Raw genomic sequence first — 18,825 nt, 5'->3', positions numbered from 1 at the left:
AATTTCATCCTTTTCATTCCTTATTGCATGAATTTGAGTTCTTTCCTTTCTTTTCTTGAGAAGGTTGGCTAGGGGTTTATCAATTTTATTTATTCTTTCAAAGAACCAGCTCTTTGATTCATTTATTTTTTGGAGAGTTTTTTTTTTTGTCTTGATTGCATTAATTTCTGCCTTAATCTTTCACACTTTCTTTTACATTCTGTGATGTTAACAATAATACCTATTGCAATGTAGATGTTATATAAATACTTGTTATACTGTCTAGGGAATAATGACAGAAAAAATTTTGTGTATGTTAAGTGCAACTTTGTTTGAATTTCAATCCACTGTTGGTTGAGTCCTCTGAATGTGAAACCTGTGGATTCAGAAGGCTAACTGTATATAAAGTGTTCTTTATGGCAGCACATTTTAACGAAGTAAAGGGGGAATGCACATATTGCAGTACACCAAGCTTAGCAGAGCTCTCCCTACCCTTCTTATCTGGCACACAGAGAGCATCAGACATCTGTGCAGTGAAAGTACAAACACTAGCAACACAAGGTGGTCATTAACAGAGTGGAGTAGGCCTAAAGGAACTAAAGGAATGGTTGCCCAAGATGTAGCATTAGGCGAGGAGATGAAACTACAGATGGGCCTTTAAAGATTGTATTTCCATTTTGTACTATAGGACTTGTCTGTGCCTGAACCAGATTAAACATCTTGACTGTGTAGAAAATATCTAGAAACTCACAAAGAATCACCTCAGCCATGATTTTGGGAAGAAGAAATGGGTAGGTCTGCTGTACTGATTTGTTTATTTGCTTCCTATTTAACAATAGGGTAGGAATTTCTCAACATTCATGATCATTATCTTTATTTACCACTTAAAGGACTCCATCATTTTTTAAGCAAACTTCTCCTGTTGAACACTTTGAGTACTGCCAGGTTTTCTTGCTTGTGAGCAATGCTGAGCCATGCATGTTTGGGAATATCCCATGTTTACATATAATAGATCCCTGGGTGTGAAATTATTGCCATTATAATTGGTGTTCCTCTGGTTGTCTTTAATCACTGCATGCCATTTGACTGATTTCAAAATCTAGAAAATGACTCAACTTTTTCCTATCACCATGACAGATCAAATTGACCTTTAACTCTCACTTTTTTCTCGGGTAACTCATGGTGTGGCAAACTAAGGTGATGAGGAAGCGCAGAGCAGGTCCACGGGCACGTGCCATGAAATCACCCTTGGAATGCTGAGGATCACCCTGGTCCTTAGCTGGGCCCTCTCTTGGCACTCTGGCTGCTGGTTCTAGCTCAGGGCAACTGACCCAGGCTGAGCACCTGGGACCCAAATATAGAATGAAGGAGGTGGGACATTCTGAGAGTAGGGTACTGGGTGGCTTAAAAGGAAGGGACTCAGCAGAGGGAGGGAGTCTTCGATGTGGATGAAACTGATTTGACTTCTAAAACAAGGAAGCCTGGGTCATGGGGGCGCTCACACAGGGCAAGACACTGATCACTGACTCAGGGATTTGTTAAGGGCCTTCAGAAGGGTCACAGCATTAGCCAGTGGCACTGTCTCTTTGCTTGAGTTATTTTGAAGGGAACACGGAGCACGACCTACTAGGAAGGAGATTCTGAGTTGCCAGGAAACCAGAATTTGATTTCCAGGAGACAGCTGCGACTCACTTTTTAGAACTCGGAGATTCTTAGCATTAAAAATGAAACGTTTAAATCATTTCTCAGGCCAGCATACACAAGGAAGTTCAAATCTCTGGAGGAAACAGATCCAGACTTGGAGTCAGACTCCGCCACTTTCAGCCAAGCAATTCGAGCTGGTTCCTCACCTCTAAACCTCTGTTTCACATTCCTGAACCACAGATGGCACCATTATCCTGCCAGCTAGGTACACACAGGAGATAAAATGCCCTTGCAGAGTCTGAAAGTGTCTTGCACAATGACTGTTAATGTCGATACTGTTATTTTGCTTTTTGCTGAAGAAGGTAGGGAGTCCCAGGAGGAGACATCAGATCATTGGTTAAGTTTGGTCACTCAGCAGCTCTTCCGTGTTGTGTGCCAGGCATTACCCTGGGAACATAGCAGTGATGGAATCTTTCTTATTTCTGGACGAGGAGCAGAACAATAAACACATAAACATAGAGCCACTTTAGGCAGCTCTAAGGACTTTGAAGAACACATAAATCTAGCAGGGAGCAGAGGAAGGTGAGGGCTGGTCATAAAGGCCCTGCTGAGAGGGGCTGCTGACCTCAACTCCATGTGAGGGAAGAGGACCAAGCACTTGAGGAGGCTCAGGCACAGCAAAGGCAACGGGAAGTCCAGATCAAGGTGTGGCTTCCATATTTGAGAGACAGAAGGAGACTCCGGAAGCTGGAGTTCCAGAAAAAGGGTCCTGGGGTAGGGAATCAGTTGGGCAGGGATGCTGGAATTGGAATATGGAGGCCGGTTTTCAACTTCAGTGTAAGCAAGTGGGCAGCCAGAGGTGGACCTAGAAGGTCAGAGAGATAGGGTTTGCTTTTTCAAAGGTGTCTTTGGAAAAAAAAAAATTGTGGTGTCAGGTGGGAGAACATCCTGGATGGGTAGATTGAAGAGGTTGACCAGATCTCCTGGATCAGATCATCCGTGCCAAATACAGCCCAACCTACAGTTCGGAGAAAACTGGGATTAGGGCCGTGGTCAGAAAAGGTGGTGACGTGACAACTGAAGTCGAGGGAGGAGAAGACATCTCCCTGCTCCTGGGATAACACAGTCACTCTTGCATCCACCCAGACAGTGCATGTGAAAGTGTGACCATCCTGGTCCTTAGCTGGGCCCTCTCTTGGCACTCTGGCTGCTGGTTCTAGCTCAGGGTAACTGACCCAGGCTGGGAACCTGGGACCCAAATATAGAGTGAAGGAGGTGGGACATTCTGAGAGTAGGGTACTGGGTGGCTGGGAAAATCTGGCTTCAAGAGCTCAGGAAACATGCAAACCTAACTCCATGTGCTTGCCAGTGCTGTACTGATGTATTTTTTTTTTAAAATAAAAAGTACATAATTGTACAAATATAAATAGGACTATTTCTGTGGTTAATCTGATCTTTTTCTGAAAGGAATAAATGTCATAAAAACAAGCCAATTTTAACAAGCAAAACACTACAGAATGCATATTATTCTGGGAGAAATTGACACACTCAAATTTTCATCTCTGTATAATGGGTTTAAGGGATGGCTGTAGCTGATCTCTAAGGAGCTTAAAAACTTATAACTTGGGGGGCTGGGGATTTAGCTCAGCGGCAAAAAGCACCTGCCTGGCAAGCGCAAGGTGGTGAGTTCGGTTCCCGGTACCGGAGAAAAACAAACAAACAAACAAACAAACAAACAAAAAAAAACTTATAACTTGGAAAAAATTAAATTAATTCTCTTTTGTTTGGCATAATGTAATACAAGTAAGTATTGATGAAGTAAATACTGTAATTTTTATTTAAGTAATACTGTAAAGAATACTGTAAAAAGTATTCTTCTACTTCCAAAAAAATAAAAGAAAATTTTATAAGAAGATAGAGAATAACAATAGTTAGTATATTGTGTATTGTAATTCTTAAAAGTGGCCAAAATGCTACTCAGGATACAAGTCATAGACAAAAAAATAAAGAATCTGTCTTATGAAGAAGAAATAAGCAGATAAAAGCACAAAACTTTCTCTTCAATGAACCAAGAGAAATTAATATTATAAAACAAATAAATTCACATAGCATTGATTCTTATTTTGAGTAAGCTGTTCCTGTGCACATGGCAATTTTTATAGGTGTTCTGGGAGCTCCACCTACCTCCTCCCTCGTGGAGTTATATACCCAGTTGGAGAAGAAAAACACCAAACCCATAAAGAGCCTTTTTTTCTTTTTCTTCTCCTCCTTCTCCTCCTTCTCCTCTTCCTCCTCCTCCTTCTCCTCCTCCTCCTTTTCCTCCTCCTCCTTCTCCTCCTCCTTGTCTTCATCCTCCTCCTCCTCCTCGTCCTCCTTCTTCTTCTTGCTATTGGGTATCAAACCCAGGGGCACTCTACCACTGAACTACACATCCACAGCCCTTTTTATGTTTTATTTTGAAATTAGGTCTAGCTAAATTGCCCAGCCAGAACTTGAACTTGCAATCTTCCTCCTCAGCCTCCTTCAGTGCTGGAATTAAAGGTCCGCTTCCACTGGACTGACCTTATAGAGCCAAATGGAAATACAGTGAACCAATGGCTGTTGTAGTGGATTGACAACTGGTGGTCAACTTGTAACTCCCATATGAACTAGTAAATGTGGTGCTGGGTGTGGGAGGTCCACATGGGGACTGGTGCCAGCAGCATAAGAGGCAGACCTGGGGGAGGAGAAGAAGAAAGTCGCTGGGGAACTAAAGAGGCTATTGGGAGCCTGTTGGAAGCTGAAAGAAGCTGTAAAGAGCTGTTGGGTCTCTTGGAGGAGCTTGTCATGCTGGCTTTCCTGATGAACTAGGCTGTTTTCATTTTCCAAGGAGCTCTGGGCCTTGTTGGCACTGAGAATAGCTTTGGTTCACTTTGGGGAAGAAGCTCTACTCCTCATTCTGAGCATCGCTCCCTGGCTCCAGAGGGGAAGAAGGTGCACGACTCAGTCTCCTGAAGAAGCTTGCTGCATTGGCTTTCCCGATGGGAGCTCAGCTGTCTTCACCACTGGAGGAGCTTGGGACCTCACTGTTGCTGAGGGTGGCTGTGGTACCTTCCAGGGGAGCTCTGGTTCTTACTTTGAGCATTGCTTCCTGGCTCCAGTGCAGATCCCTCAGCCTGCTAGCACACAACCTTCATCCCTCTGGCACAGACTTCCTAGATTCCACCACTGACCTTTGGGCCTTCCCAGCAGAGATCTGTGAAACAGGCCTGTATGGGATATTGTTATGAGCTCTAGATCTTCAGCTGGACTCATGCAAGACATGTCCATGGGATCCAGGCCCTCAGCTGGATTCCTTAGTCTTAGTGTGTGGACAGATTTCCTGCACTCTTTTGTAGATCATTCTTTGGGTGACTATTATAAATAACCTTATGAAATATGTGTCCTGTATTATGTTGTTCTCCTTGCAAAAATATTCCCCAAACCAACACAGCTGTCAAACACGTACACAACCCATTGCATTCATTTATTCAATGGACATATCTTTACATGAATGTCAACCAAATGCCCAGCGTTTTTCTCAGATGTAGGCATTCAACAGTAAACAAAGCAGCAAACATTCATTTCCTTGGAGAGCTAACATTTTAGGCCAGGCTGAGGATCTGGGACTAGGCAGGTTCTCAGATCACATTTTGTAGAGGATCACATTTACTGAGGACTTGTCTAGACCAGGCTGTGTGTGGGGAATGGAAAATAGAGGTGGGCTAGATAGGACCATGTCTTCTAGAAGTTCAGAGACTTGTGGACGAAAGGGCTGCAGGCATTCAGAGCAGGGTACATAGGTCATGCTTACGTGTTCCCTTAAAAAGATCCTTTCTGCAAGAACTGAGCAATCAGAAGACAGGGAGGTCATGGGATACTGGCAAGAGGGGGCCAGGCTTCAGGGGACAAGAGCACAGGTCCATATAGGGGGAAATGGATATGGGGTAGTGAGGCATGGGGATTGGATGGAGGGGAGTGAGGTAAGGGAGGGTCCCCCATTGCTTGGTGTAAGCAAATGCAGCTGAAAGGCATGCCCTTGTGGAGACTGAACTGTCTAAACTCCATCCTTTCCAGCCAGGTGTGGCTTCCTTGCCTAGACTTTGAGTAGACAGCAGAGACTGGAGCAGGAACTTCTATTCTCAGCACTTGATCGGTATCTGCTTTGGGAAGAGCCACTGTAGATTCCTCTCCTGTGAGTTCTTGATTGGGTGAAATAAAGGATATAATGTGGTGACTTCCAAGCTTCTCTCCTGCTTGGCAGACTGTGGGGTTAATGAGAAGCCTGCCTGTGCTGTTCCCCAAGGCCTGCCTTCCAGCAGGAGTCACTGGTATGCAGTCTTCCCTATGGTCCTCCAGTCAGGATCTTTGCATTATTCCCCACTAGCGGAACCTCTCTGGTCTCTGCAAAATTTTCTAAAATTTGTACTTCCTAAGTTTCCTTCCCCTAGAGTTTGTCAAGAACCTTGAGTTCATCCTAGACCTGCTTTCCTAATAAGGAGCTGACAGGATGTGTGGCTCCAGAGGGTTATTTTAATAACTGCCATCCATCCTTAAGAAAATTAATCACATAGGATAAGAGCCCTAGGGGAAACAAGAAAGGGAAAAGTTCTGCAGGTTGCTTTTGTTTATTAGTCATAGGAAATAATCTGGAGAAGCCTAAACAATGACTTTTGGTAGTAGGATTATGAGTGTCTTATCTTTGCTTCTCAATACTTTCATGTTTTTCTTTGTCCAATAAATATGCTTTCATTTTGAATTGAAATCAAAAGTCCCATGTTGCCTGGAAGTTTTCCCCACCACTTTTCTTGTTGTTATTTTTAAAACAGTCTTAGGAGTCAACCAGCAGCATATAATGCCCCCAATGGTGCGCAATCATATCTGTCTCTTTATTTTATCATGTTTTATATCTTATTTATCCAAGTAGATCATAAGAATCCAAGGAATGGGGGAAGCACTCTCTGGTTTCATCCACGGCACATAGATCCAGATGACCACAAGTTTTTAGTGAGCACCAGCTGTCACATGATTGCCCTTCTCCCCACATCCTTGAGGGGGAAGGTAAAATCTGAACTCAAAGAGTTAAGAAACATGCAGTTAAGCAACATGCCCATGGCCCTTGAAGTAACTCAAATTAAAACTAGGCTTCCAAGAAAGAGTTTTTCTCAGGACACTGCCACCCATTTACCAGACCCCTCAGTCCAAAGGAAGTAGCTCACAAGCACCTGGAATTTGATGCCCCTGTTCTCTCTGGGGAGTGCTCCTTGTTGTCCAGTATTTGGTCCCATCACTTTTCTGCAACTTTCGTGTTATTTAACTGCTTGGGTCTGAGCATCTGTGTTTGTTTGTTTTATTTGGTTTTGTTTTTTGAGACAGGGTCTCACAGTGTAGCCCAGGCTGGCCTTGAACTCACAGCACTCCTCTTGCCTCAGCTTTCCATGTGCTAGGATTATAGGCATGCGCCACCAAGCCCAACCTGTGCATTTTAAGAAGTTAATCTCAGATCTGATTGAAGGCAGCTTTCTCCCTCTCAATCAGTCATTCTTCGGTTCATCTCTTCATACTTTTCACAAATACTGTTAAGACCTTTCCTGTATCAAACACCATGCTAGGCATGGAAATATAGCAGGGAACAAAAAGATGTACTTACTAATTTCATAGATATTAAAGTCAAACAATGCAGGAAATAAACAAATGTTTTTAAAATGGAAGAAAAAGAAGAGTTACACAGGTTATTTATTTTATTTTTGATAGTGTTGGACGTTGAAACCAGGACCTCACACATGCTAGGCAAACACTGTACCACTGGCTAAGTTACTGAGGCTAATGTCTGGCTAAGTTACTTAGGCTGGTCTTGAGCATGCTTCAGCCTCTGGAGTAGCTGGGATTACAGGTATGCACCAAAATGCCTAGCTAAGTGAAAAGTTTTCAAAGAGTCATAGGCAGCATGTGGGCCCTCAGGAAACATCCTGCTCGGATCCCTGGGTTGTCGGACGAGCATGCAGATTCATCTTTTGACCATGCTGTCACCTGGCACAGTTGACCTTAACCTAGAGAGATTTCAGCTTGCCCTAATGTACCAACCTGAGCCTGTGAAGGCTGGAAACTAGCTAGTGGCAGAAGCCAGAATAGGACAAGGAGAGTCAACTTCTAGGACCTGTGGGAGAAAGACGGAGAAAGGCTTCCTGGAGCCCCTGTGGGAGGGGGTGGCTTCTGGAAGCAGAGAGAAGCCCCCAGCCTACTGGCAGCAGAAGTCAGGGACGTGGCTTCCACCACGGCAAGGGACAGACTCAGGGCTGCCAACAGCCGGAAGAAGTCTGGCCGCCCATTCCTCCTCAGGGACTTCAGAAGGGAACGCAGCCCACTGACACCTGACTGCAACCTTGCGGACCCTGAGCAAGACCACCAGGACTGATACAGACTGCTTCCTCTTCCCACGGAGAGATGTCTGCTGTGAATGGCTTCTGCCAAATTTACCTCTGGCGCTGATGACCACAGTGATAGAAATGAAGAAAAAATGGAGTCCTCGGGGAACATTTTCTCACTCTCTGCTAAATGCATATCCACATATTTGTGAGTATGAGGATATATATGTGGGTTTTTGATTTCTGTTTAATTCATTTTAAATATTTGGACATCTTGTCATCTTGGCAGAAAAAAAGTCCAAAAGGGGAAGGGAGTGAGACAAGAGCATTCTGGAATTGTCTTTCCAGACCCCTCTGATGCCTTCTGCCTCAGGGCTTCTCAGGGCAGCGACGGGGGGCAAGGTGGGTATCTCGGAGGCTTCCTCTTCTCTGTGGCACAGCATGGTATTTTCAAGGCCACGGGTCCACTTTCATGAAGACATTTGGTCTTGGGACGTCACAGGGGAGCAGGGGTCAAGGCAGTGCCGGTGTGTTCCAGTTCTGCCTGTCTCGGGAGCTCTTGACGTGAGGGGACTTCAGGGAGTCTGTCCGCCACACAGGCTCACTGGGGGTCTCCAGCCAGGTGAGGTGTTCCTCTCAGGTCACAAGATACAGGTAGGGAAACATCACACTGTACCCCACCAACTGGCACAGTTCTTATGAGTTATTAAAAATTTTTTAAAATTCCCTTTTTTATTAGTATAGGTATGTGATACATAATAAACACATTCACCGTGGGGAGGTAGTGCATACACATACGGCATCTGGGTATCTGAGTCCTTCTTACTTCCTCTCTCCCTCCTCTTTCCCATCCTCCTTCCCAGAACCCGTTCCCCTCTTCACAAATTCCATTTTTTATTTTGCTCCTAAATTATTTATACTTTGAGTTTCTCAGTAATATTTTCCAAAAGAAGGGAAGGAGGGTGGGACATTGCAAGGTGGGGTGAGGAAGCCGCACACCCTGCACCGTGCCCACAGGATGTCCCATAGGCCTGGGATTGTGGTAGGGGGGAGATGCTAGGTCAAGTCGGGAGGACAGTGCAGGGTCTGGGTGGCAGGTTCCAGCCCAGCAGGGCCCTGGTTTGATCCCAGAGGTCATTAGAAAAGGAAGAGGCTGTTCTGGGGATCCAATTGTGGCAGCCCCGTTTCACCAAGCTTATCTTCACAGGAGCCCTTGTCCTGGCTGCCTGATGGACCTTCTTCCCCCTTTCAGTTAGGACCCCACCCAGCTGACACTTCTTCAAGGAGCTGGGCCCTGCCGCTGCCTCACCTCAAGCAGGAGCAGTTGCAGGTATCCCCAGCCTTGCTTCTCACTTGGCCTTGTTACCTCCTGCATGGAGGACACTCTGGTGTGTGGAATGACTGTCCCCCGTAAGTGACACACAAGCCCATGAGGGCACCCTTGGTTCATTTTATTACTGTTGAGTGACCATCAAGGACCTGTGCATCCTAGGAGAAGGGGAAGTGGGAAACTGAGCGAGCTGCATACCAGGCTGTGATGCTCTCTCTGGGCTGCAGAAGGTAGAATGATGGCCCCCAAAGGTGTCCATATCTGAATTCCTTGAGCCTTTGTGTATGTTTCTTGCATGGAAAAGGGATTTGCAGCTGTGGTTCAGTTAATGATCTTCACATGGGAAGGTGATCCTGGGCCATCTAAGGGGAAGGGTCCCTGTATCACCACAGAAGTGGCCTCCATAAGACAGGGGTGGAAGGAAACTTGACTACAGTGCTGGGAGCTCCAGCAACTGAAGGGGGAAGCTGGGAAGACATGAGGAAGTGGCTGTGAGGCAAGGAATTCAGGAAAATTCTAGAAGCTGGAAGAGGCAAGGAATGGATTCTCCTCTGGGGCCTCCAGGAGGAGCCAGCCGTCCCAGCACCTTGCTTTTAACCCCATAGGACTCGCCGCGAACTTCTAGGACTGTAAAATAATGAATGAATTTGGCTCTGAGCACATACATTTGTGGTAATTTAGGGCAGCAACAGAAAATAAAACCAAGGCCCAAGACTCCTGGCCATAGGCCCTCTTGGGGGTCATGTGGAGGCCATCATTCTTCTCCTCACTGTCAGGGGATGGGCACCACCCCACGGGAAAGTGGGCTTGAAGGCCGCTGGCAGATTCTCAAGTCTGACCTTGATAAAATGAAGGCAGCTTGTGCCAGAAGGGCAGCTCTGGTCTGAAGAGGCCTCAGGTGAGTACACCTGGGCCTTCAGCCACCGAGTCCCAGCCTAGATTCTGCCTCAAGTTACCTAAGGGTCCCAGAAAAGCCTTAGGGAAGGGTTCTGTCCAGATGTGTTGAAGTCTGTAAGAGCCGGTTGGGAGCTCAGACTCCTGGAGATTCCATTATTCAAAAGCAGTGGGTGACATATTTTTTCTTCAGGAAATGATTGTTTCCAGGTCTGATTTAAATTCTGTCTAGCTTTGCATCTCCAGGATCTGATATCAGTTGGTGCTCAATAAATGCTGAATTAAGCTGAAAAACATTAATCTGTAGTTATCTGAGGCAGGAACTTCAAATTCCTGTCTCTTTACAGACTTCCTTTTACCTGTGGCTAGAAAGATAGACTGATAATGGTCCAAGATGTACCGCCTGTCTGTCTGTCTGTCTCTCTCTTTCTCTTTCTGTGAAGTTTCAGACTATTTATTCACTGATCTGTGATCAGCTCACCTCCCTGCCTTCACCACAACCCCCAGCCCCCATTGGCCATAACCTGTCCTTATCTCTCCGAGGTACTTCAGTGACTCCAGGGTCTTCAGGAACCTGTATATCCTCCTCTGCAGGTCCTCTGTCCCCACCACAGCCCCTACAAGTCCCAGGTCACAGGGGGCTCTGGAGGGTACACCTGAAGCCTTCCCTCTGCCCAGAACCCAGGCCCTGGTGAGCTCCTGGTCATCCTTTGCTGGGGCTCCCCTTCCTGTGGTGGCTCCTCCCACTCTTTGGGCCACACCCTCCTCAGAAGGCCCATCCTCAGGACTGAGTCTCCAGTTCCCCTCCTCAGAGGGGAAGCAGAGACTGATTCCTCTGCTCTGTGCCCTTCCCAGCTCTTAGTACAGCTCAGGAAGCGAAGGTGGCAGCTGGTTTCAGTTTGTGATCTGCTCTGCTGTACTGCGAGGCAGACCCCTGGGTTCCTGCTGGGCACCCTGGAACTTCTTATTAAGGGACTGAGCCGTGTGCTCTTGTGGTTACTGTCTGTCCCTGTCAGTCTGCATCTATCCACTCTTACTTCATCCCACCACTCCTGGGATATGGCTGCTGCAGCCCTGAGCTCCTCTGCCTTGCCTAGTTGGCGCTCAACTCTGCCTGCCCCAGTGGGCATCTACAGACACATGGGGAAGGAACTGCACAGGGTGGTTGGCAGAAGAAGCAGGACAAGAGGGCAGGGCCTGGTTGCTGGGAGCTCCTGGTCACAGAGCAGCCCCATTCTGGCTATTAAACAGTTACCACCCAGGAGACAGCCAAATAAAGACACCTTTAGGAGACACATTGCAGATTGGAGGGGGCAGGGGAGGGAGTTCATATTAAACCATGTTCTCATCTAGTTCAAAATACCCTGCCTGGCCCATTTTTAGGGATGAGGGTAAGAAAGAAAAAAGTAAAAGGGCAGGGAGGCAAACACCTGCCCCTGTTCCGCCTTTGGAGTCCATGGGTGAGGCTCATGTCCCATCAGGTCACCCTAGGCTCTCTCTCCCTGATACCCTGGCGACAAAGCCTATCTCTGAGCCTGCACTGTCCTCATCTCATCCCCAGATAAGGACGCAATCCACCCCTCCGCACCAGGGCTGGAACCACAGCTTGGACGCAGGGCCACGGGGCTGCAGGTTACCTGCTGTCACCTGCTCGGACAGGTGAGGCAGCGTGAGACAGGGAACAGAGCATATCCCCTCTCCATCCTCTCTGGGGCCCCAGACTTTCCAAACTTGGCAGCGGCAGCTGCCTTCCTCCTCTGGGGGTTATTTCAGACCGGGGTGTAAAGGGGACCAAAATATCCGGGAAGTCTATAATTGGACAGAGTTGTCTTGGTTTTCCTGGGCTTGGACAGCAGCCTCGGTGTAGCTTGGAATCCAAAACTGTCCTGGTCCCCTCCTGGTGCCCACCTCCCCCATCAGCGTCTCGGGCCCTTGGCTTTGGTCCGGAGGGCCTCCCCACCCCTCCGCCTTCCCACACCTCCCCCAGCATTCCCCCGGGGAACCGCGGCCCCTCCCCCTCCTGCTCTCCCCGCCCCGCCCCCGGTCCCGCCCCCTCCCCCCGCTCTCTTAGCTGGGGAATCCCAGCGCTGCGCCGCTTTGCCCCTGGGGAGGCTCGGGGTAGCTTTGTTCTTGGCAGCAGCCAGGCTGGCTGGGGCTAATCTCTTCTCCCAAAGGAAGTGTCTTCTCCCTTCCCTGTTTTTCTGCCTCTCACACACTTTCTATTCCATTCTGTGAGTTTCCAGCCTTACCTTCTGACGGTAGATGGTTATTTGTTTTAAAATTTAAATCTCTCTGTCTCTCTTTCTCTCTTTCTCCTTGGGCTGGGGAAAGACATATTTTATTAAGCCTTGCTCAGAGACGCAATGTGCTAGAATTTGGGGGAGAAGGTGGGTGAGTTGCTCACAGGTGGCCCCAGGAGGGGGCTGCCTGGGGCTGGCATCTTCTGCAGACCGTGTTCGCAGTGGCTCTGGGCCCTGAACCGGAGCTCAGCTGGCATCCCTGAGAGCCTTCCTGCCAGGTAAGGCCTGAGTCCTCTCCTCCACTGCAGAGGTCCGCTGGGCCTCCTCCCTCCTTCCCCAGACGCGCGTGGGACAGGGCTAGGTGCGAAGTGAGGAGAGTGAGCGCTCCTTCCATCCGCTGTTCAGTTTCTTGCTAAATCCCTTTGAGGTGAGCCAGGTCTGGCACACTGCTTTGGTGCTTTACCTGGATTGCCCAGGGTCAAGGAGCAAACCCCAGGAGCATACCTGCTGGGTTGGCGTTGAGCAGCCCCGGTGTGGTGTCAAGCGCAGGAGCCTGGAGTGACTGCTTTTGAAGTGTTGAGATGTGCCTGCCTCTCACCTTTCCTGTGAGGAAGCTGGTGTGCAGTGGGAGAGAAGAGTAGGGAGGCCACGGGGGAGGAATGGGGGAGGAATAGCCTGCAGTTGGAATTGCACCCACTGCCTCAGGAGTTGGCCTTTTTCATTTAAATTTAGATCTCTTTCCTATTTGAACATTTTTGCCCCTCTGTCATTTCCTCTAGTCCATGTGGTGTTTTATCTTTTACTGTTTTTTCTGCATATGTTGTTCTTGTCCCAGTTGACGGAATTTGATGTGCTGACGGACAGGGTGCTTGCATGTCTCATCAAGGCTGGACCCAGCCATGACAGGCTTCTCAGACATCCCTGTGCTGGGGCTCCATGCAGGGTCCCCTGCTCAGACTTTCATTACATTCCATGTCACCTATCAGCCCCACGGCTGGAACTTCTTGCTGACACGGGTCATTCTGTCTCCCCACCTGTCTGTCTCACGTTGACCTTTATGCCTGGCAAAATCCTAGAACATTGTAGACTACATCTTCAGACTCCCTGTAGCTTAGTTCATGGTCTTGTTCCAGAACGTTCTTTTCCCCCTGGGAGCTCCCTTTGTGGGGAGCCAGGACATACAGTGAGCTATGGGGGAAGTGTGGGAGACTGGCTGTCAGTCTTGGTGTCCAGTCCTAGCTTCGTGGCTTTGTCTGGCTGTTCTAAGCCAGATGACTCTACACAAGGAGTCTCCATTTCCACATTTGCCAAAGGAAGATGACAGGGCCTCTGATCGGAGCAGGTAACAGGCAGAGTGTCTGGAATGTGGCGGGCTGCAATGTGCTCTAGTTTGCTTCTGTCTCACAACCCGCCACCTTCCCCCTCCTACATCTTCTGGTTGCTCTGTGACTAAACAGCTCCAAGTTGTTGTTTTCAGATCCTGTTGGGCTTCTTCTCTCAGACAAGATATTGGACGTGATAAAGGGGGCCCAGGGAGCCATGGACTCTTTAAAGTGCATGGAGGGGAAGTGTGTTTGTATCTGGTATTGTGGAATTTGTTCAGAGTACCTTTGTCCTGATTCCTCTGTGGAAGATAAATGCAAATGCACTCAGAGGAGGGAAAGAGGTGGTCTTGGGAACAGAAGCTATGGTTTGTGTGGAAAAATAAACAGTAGCTCTGGGGACCTTCTGGTGTGGGGAGGAGAATACAGTTGGCCTCAATGGCCTGGGGAGGGGACTGTCCTGAAGAAGAGGCAAGTGACCTACCTTTTGGTCCCAGAAGGTGGAAATTAGGAGGATTAGTGGGCAAGTTTCACTGGATGCCAAATTGGATGTTCACATTGCTGTCCAGAGATGGGAGGGGAATGGACACATGAGGTGGTGAGTTTCCCCTTATGAGAGGTGCTCAAACAGGTTGCATGGCCATTTCACTGGGCTGTTGGAGAGCTGGTGTGACCCTGAGTGCTTGGACCAGGTCTGACCCTGAGTGCTTGGACCAGGTGAGCATCTAAAGTCACTTTGTAGCTGGAGGACCTGTCACTCCTTCTCAGCTCTAAGAGTCGCACTGACACCAACACCCACCCGCCTCTCTGCCTCTGTTCGGCAGTGATAATGGTGCTGGGCCTGAGGGAGGGCACACTGGCCTGTGCATATGGGAGCCAGGACTGTGAATGACATCTGTGCCACTCATGTCTCAGTTTTGTAAACCAGAATCAGAGAGTGGGAATGCTTATCTGAGGACAGGCAGAGGGAAGATGGATGGAGGAGGATTCAAATACCATTTTCATGTCAACAAGAACTTTTGCCTTGTGGTGGGGAAAGTTCCCCTCAACAAGGCAGCAGCATTACTCATTGAGGGCCCTTCAAGAGGGGCTAGAATGTGAGAGGCTGGCAGGGGAAGCTTAGGGTGGGGGAGCTCCCTGAAGATTGTTTAGCCAGTTCTGTTTAAGAAGTAGTAGGCATGGTGGAACACACCTGTAATCCCAGCACACTGGAAGCTTGAGGCAGGAGGATCACAAGTTTGAGTTCAGCTGGGCAATTTATTGACTTAGGGAGACATTGGGTTAAAATAAAATGTTACTTATAAGAGTACTGGGGATGCAGCTTAGTGAAAAGGTATTGAATGCATCCCCAGTGTCACTGAGGGAAAAGCAATGAAGGCAATGCCAGGTTGCACAGCAAACATAGCTACAAAATCTAGAGAGCTGAGAAAAGGGCCATTTCCCCATTCTACAGATGAGGAAAACAGAGGCCTCCAGAATGGGAATAACCTGCTGGGTTTGCATGTAGAAACAAAGCTTGGTTTTAGGTCTCATGAAGTTCTGGGACAGAGGGTCTGACACTCTGGTCTCTCACCCAGCACTGGGCACTGTGTGTGTGTGTGTGTGTGTGTGTGTGTGTGTGCTTAGTATCTGAGATCAAGAAAATAGATTGGTATCGTAGCCCCTGCACTTGTCTAGGGCCAATACAGACAGGGATTGTGGTATTAACGAACAGAGATGACCACATGAATGAATGACTGATATGACCTGACCGCTCCTGAGCTGTATTATTTAGCAAAATCAGTGACTTGCTTTTGGCTCTTAATAATGATGTGCTTCAGATGATTGAGTCTCCAGGAGGAGGATTTCCGGGTCAGAGGGCATGCACACTTTAATGGCTGATGATTTGTGAAAGACTAAATGCTAGGGTGACATCATGATACCAACAAACAAAAGTCCTGACAGACTCCAGGGCATGCATGAGGGCAGTGTACTTACCTGCTGGGGCCTGAAGATGCCCTGCCAGAATCCACGCAGAGGCCTCTGCAGCCTGCTCCATCTGAAGCACGATCCCCTTCCCTGTCCACCTGCCTTTGTTTCCACACCCAATTTCTTCAGGCTGACCCTGGCTATCTTCTGGTAGAGAGGAGTATATCTGTAATTTTTGTTTGTAAGTTTGGCTTATAATCATGTTTTGAAAAAAAGGTTAGAATGTATCCCGCCTTTGCTGTCTCTAAGGAGAAGGGTTTCCTTTAACAACATACGAGCAGATGCAGGTTAATTGCAGCTGTCCTGTCCTGTGCAGCAGCTACGTGGCCAGGATCACAGTCCAGTCATAATGTCCCAAAGCGAAGAAGAAGCAAACCAACCACAACAATATAGCAAATGAAATTTCATTTTAAAAAGGGAATGCAACTTCAGTTATGCCTGGCATCTTTAGTTAGGATGAATGAATTCTACTGTGCAAAGTTGTGACGAGGTAAAACAATGGTATATTGTATATTTAACAATCCTGAGAACAGATTTGATGTAAAAAGTTCTTACCACAAGTAAATAAAAATAAAAAGAACCAGCAATTTCACTGGGATATAGTTTAGGGTGACCACACAAGGTTTTGGCAACTAATCACACCTCTCATAGGCATCTTGTGTCTGAGAACTCTGGAGCCCAGCGGGGCATGTTGTGTGGTCCTCTTACCCTGCAACTGAGTCCTTGCAGTTTGCTCCTTGCAGGAGCAGAGGAATCGCTACCTTCTAACACAGCCTGAGGTGTGTTGTTGAGTATATGGTACAAAGTTCTTCCCTTCATCCAGAGGAAAGCTCTTTCCCCGCCACTTTTATCTGGCAGTTTTTATTTAATCTTTTTGAACATACTTGGCATTAATTAAATCCCCTTCCCATGACATAATTTTAGCCCTGTAAAACCAAAAATAATTCTAAGTCTAAACACGGGTGGGACAGGCACATCCGAGGCTTTCCCCCAGCCACATACACCCCTGTGGCTTAGCGTGCTGTGTCCCGCTATGAGGGACACACTCGGACCTACAGACAGGAAGGCCCATAGCTGGTAGCCGGCAGAACTGGGATTTAGACTCATAATTTAACCTAAGGCCTAGCTCTTAACATTCCAAACTACATGAAATGTAAATGTACATGATTCGTATAAATGAATACAAGGTAAACATGTATAATTCATATATAGGTAAACATATAATTCAGATGAAAAGCCGAGTGTGGTAGCTGGACATTTTTTTTTCCTTTTCAAAAACTATTCCTTGTTAGAGAGTTTTAAACCATAAAAGTAAAGAAAGCATCTTGTTACAAGTGCAGTAATAGCAGCCCTCCTATAATACCAGTTTTCCCTCAATTTAAACAGTAGGGACATTCTAGCAAATACCCTTTCACAGTCTCATTTGTTTCCAGATATACACATCAATCCAAATCCAGTATTTGAAGAATGTGGGGACAATAATAAACAAGAACTAAAAACATATTTACCTGGCTTTTAGGAGATACCCATAAGCCAATGACCAGTGAAATGTTATATATTGCCATTTTTGGTCTAATGCCTGCTATGAGCCTGTTGGGTAGTGGTGCTGTGCTGCCTTCCACCTTAAGCAACACAAAGACAGAAGAAGGCCCCTGGAGAAACATCTGAATGTCTTAACAGTGACGGGTCCTGGCTTCACACCCCTCCCTCCACACACACCTGCCAAGGCCTCTGTCATCAGCTGCTGTGATCACCTGCCAGAGTGTCTGTTTGTGCTAGGCCATGAGCTCCTTTGGTCTGTGATTTCTGCATTTCTTAGCTCTGAACCACCAGCGTTTGCACAATTCTGGGCACGTCAGAGACTCAGCACATCTTTGTGGAATGAAGCAATTTAAACATAGTGATAATCAAGTGCTTCTCAAGGAGTTGAAACCACTGTACAACTCATGACACGTGATAGGTGTCACATTAATATTAATAGAGCTACAGCTTAATTTAAATCTCAGCTAAACAAGTGAAGGAAATGTTGAAATGGGATGCCACACTGACATTTTTCACTCCCACCATGATGCCTCACATACCGGTGCCAGTGAGGGATGCTCACTGTCCCTGCCTTCTTCCCAGCTTGGGTCCAGGAGGGTGAACTGCTTACCAGCCTAGCATCCTGGCCCTTGGCCATGGTGGGGAGCTCACTGAGCCTAGGGTTCCTGTTCGTAGACTGGGCTCTGGTGTGGCCCTAAGGCCCGTCTGGAGCTGAATTTGGCTCTGCTCTTTGCTAGCTGATCATTTCCAGAACCTTTTGGAGCCTCTCTGACTTGAAGCCCAGGAAAAGATCTTGGAGAAAAAGAAGAACATGACTCTCAGCCTCTGGATTTCTGGTCAACAAACAGATATGACACTGTTAGTCCTGTAGGTGGGTTTGTAGCACAGTATAGGCTCCAGTCGGAAATGGGCCAGAACATTCCATTTAGTGGTGGCTGAAAAGGGTCTTGATTTCCTGTGCAGGGCACATCTGTGAGTCAAGTGCCTGGGAAGAGAACTCACCCTGAAGCCTCACCCTCTGTCCTCCAAGTATGGGCCTGGTCTCTGTGATTATCCCTGTGGAACAACAGGGTCCCAGTCGGGGCTGAGGTGATTTCTTAGAAGAAAAGATACCTCCCTCCATGACTAACCAGAGAAGAGTTGAGCCCTTCCACATACTTTTTCTGTTCTCAGGATGTAAGAGTCTTGAGATTATTTAAAATATATATATTTTAGAAAAAATGGAAGAATTCTCTGGTAGAAAATTAAATATGAAGCTCTGACTTCTGCTCCTTGATTTATTTCTATCTGTTTTGCTGACTTATGGAGCAGCAGCTCTGTGCCAACTCATTTTCCAGGTAAGACCAAGGAAAGGAGACCAGAGGTGTCATCCACAAACCTAAGGAACTCAGTGGTGAATGCAGAACAATAACTTTTAATACTGTCTGAGAGGTGCAAACTATGGGGTTTGTGGAAGCCCAGGGAAGAGACCGGCATCCTCCATACCTAGGCAGTCAGGGAAGATTCACTGAGGAGAAGACAAA

The 18,825-nt window shown here is 47.3% G+C and overlaps 1 protein-coding gene across 1 annotated transcript in view; it reads left to right on the top strand.

Moving 5' to 3' along the window:
- Positions 1 to 12,321: 12,321 nt before the first annotated feature.
- Col22a1 (collagen, type XXII, alpha 1) overlaps positions 12,322 to 18,825 on the top strand; it is a gene marked incomplete in the record, with an annotated part of 274,405 nt that continues 267,901 nt past the window's right edge. The window contains 1 exon segment of the mRNA XM_013521350.1: positions 12,322 to 12,748.

Source organism: Chinchilla lanigera, unplaced genomic scaffold, assembly GCF_000276665.1.
Source record: "Chinchilla lanigera isolate Chin_1 unplaced genomic scaffold, ChiLan1.0 scaffold00060, whole genome shotgun sequence".
Lineage (NCBI taxonomy): Eukaryota > Metazoa > Chordata > Mammalia > Rodentia > Chinchillidae > Chinchilla > Chinchilla lanigera.
This window is presented reverse-complemented; position numbering and strand designations above follow the sequence as displayed.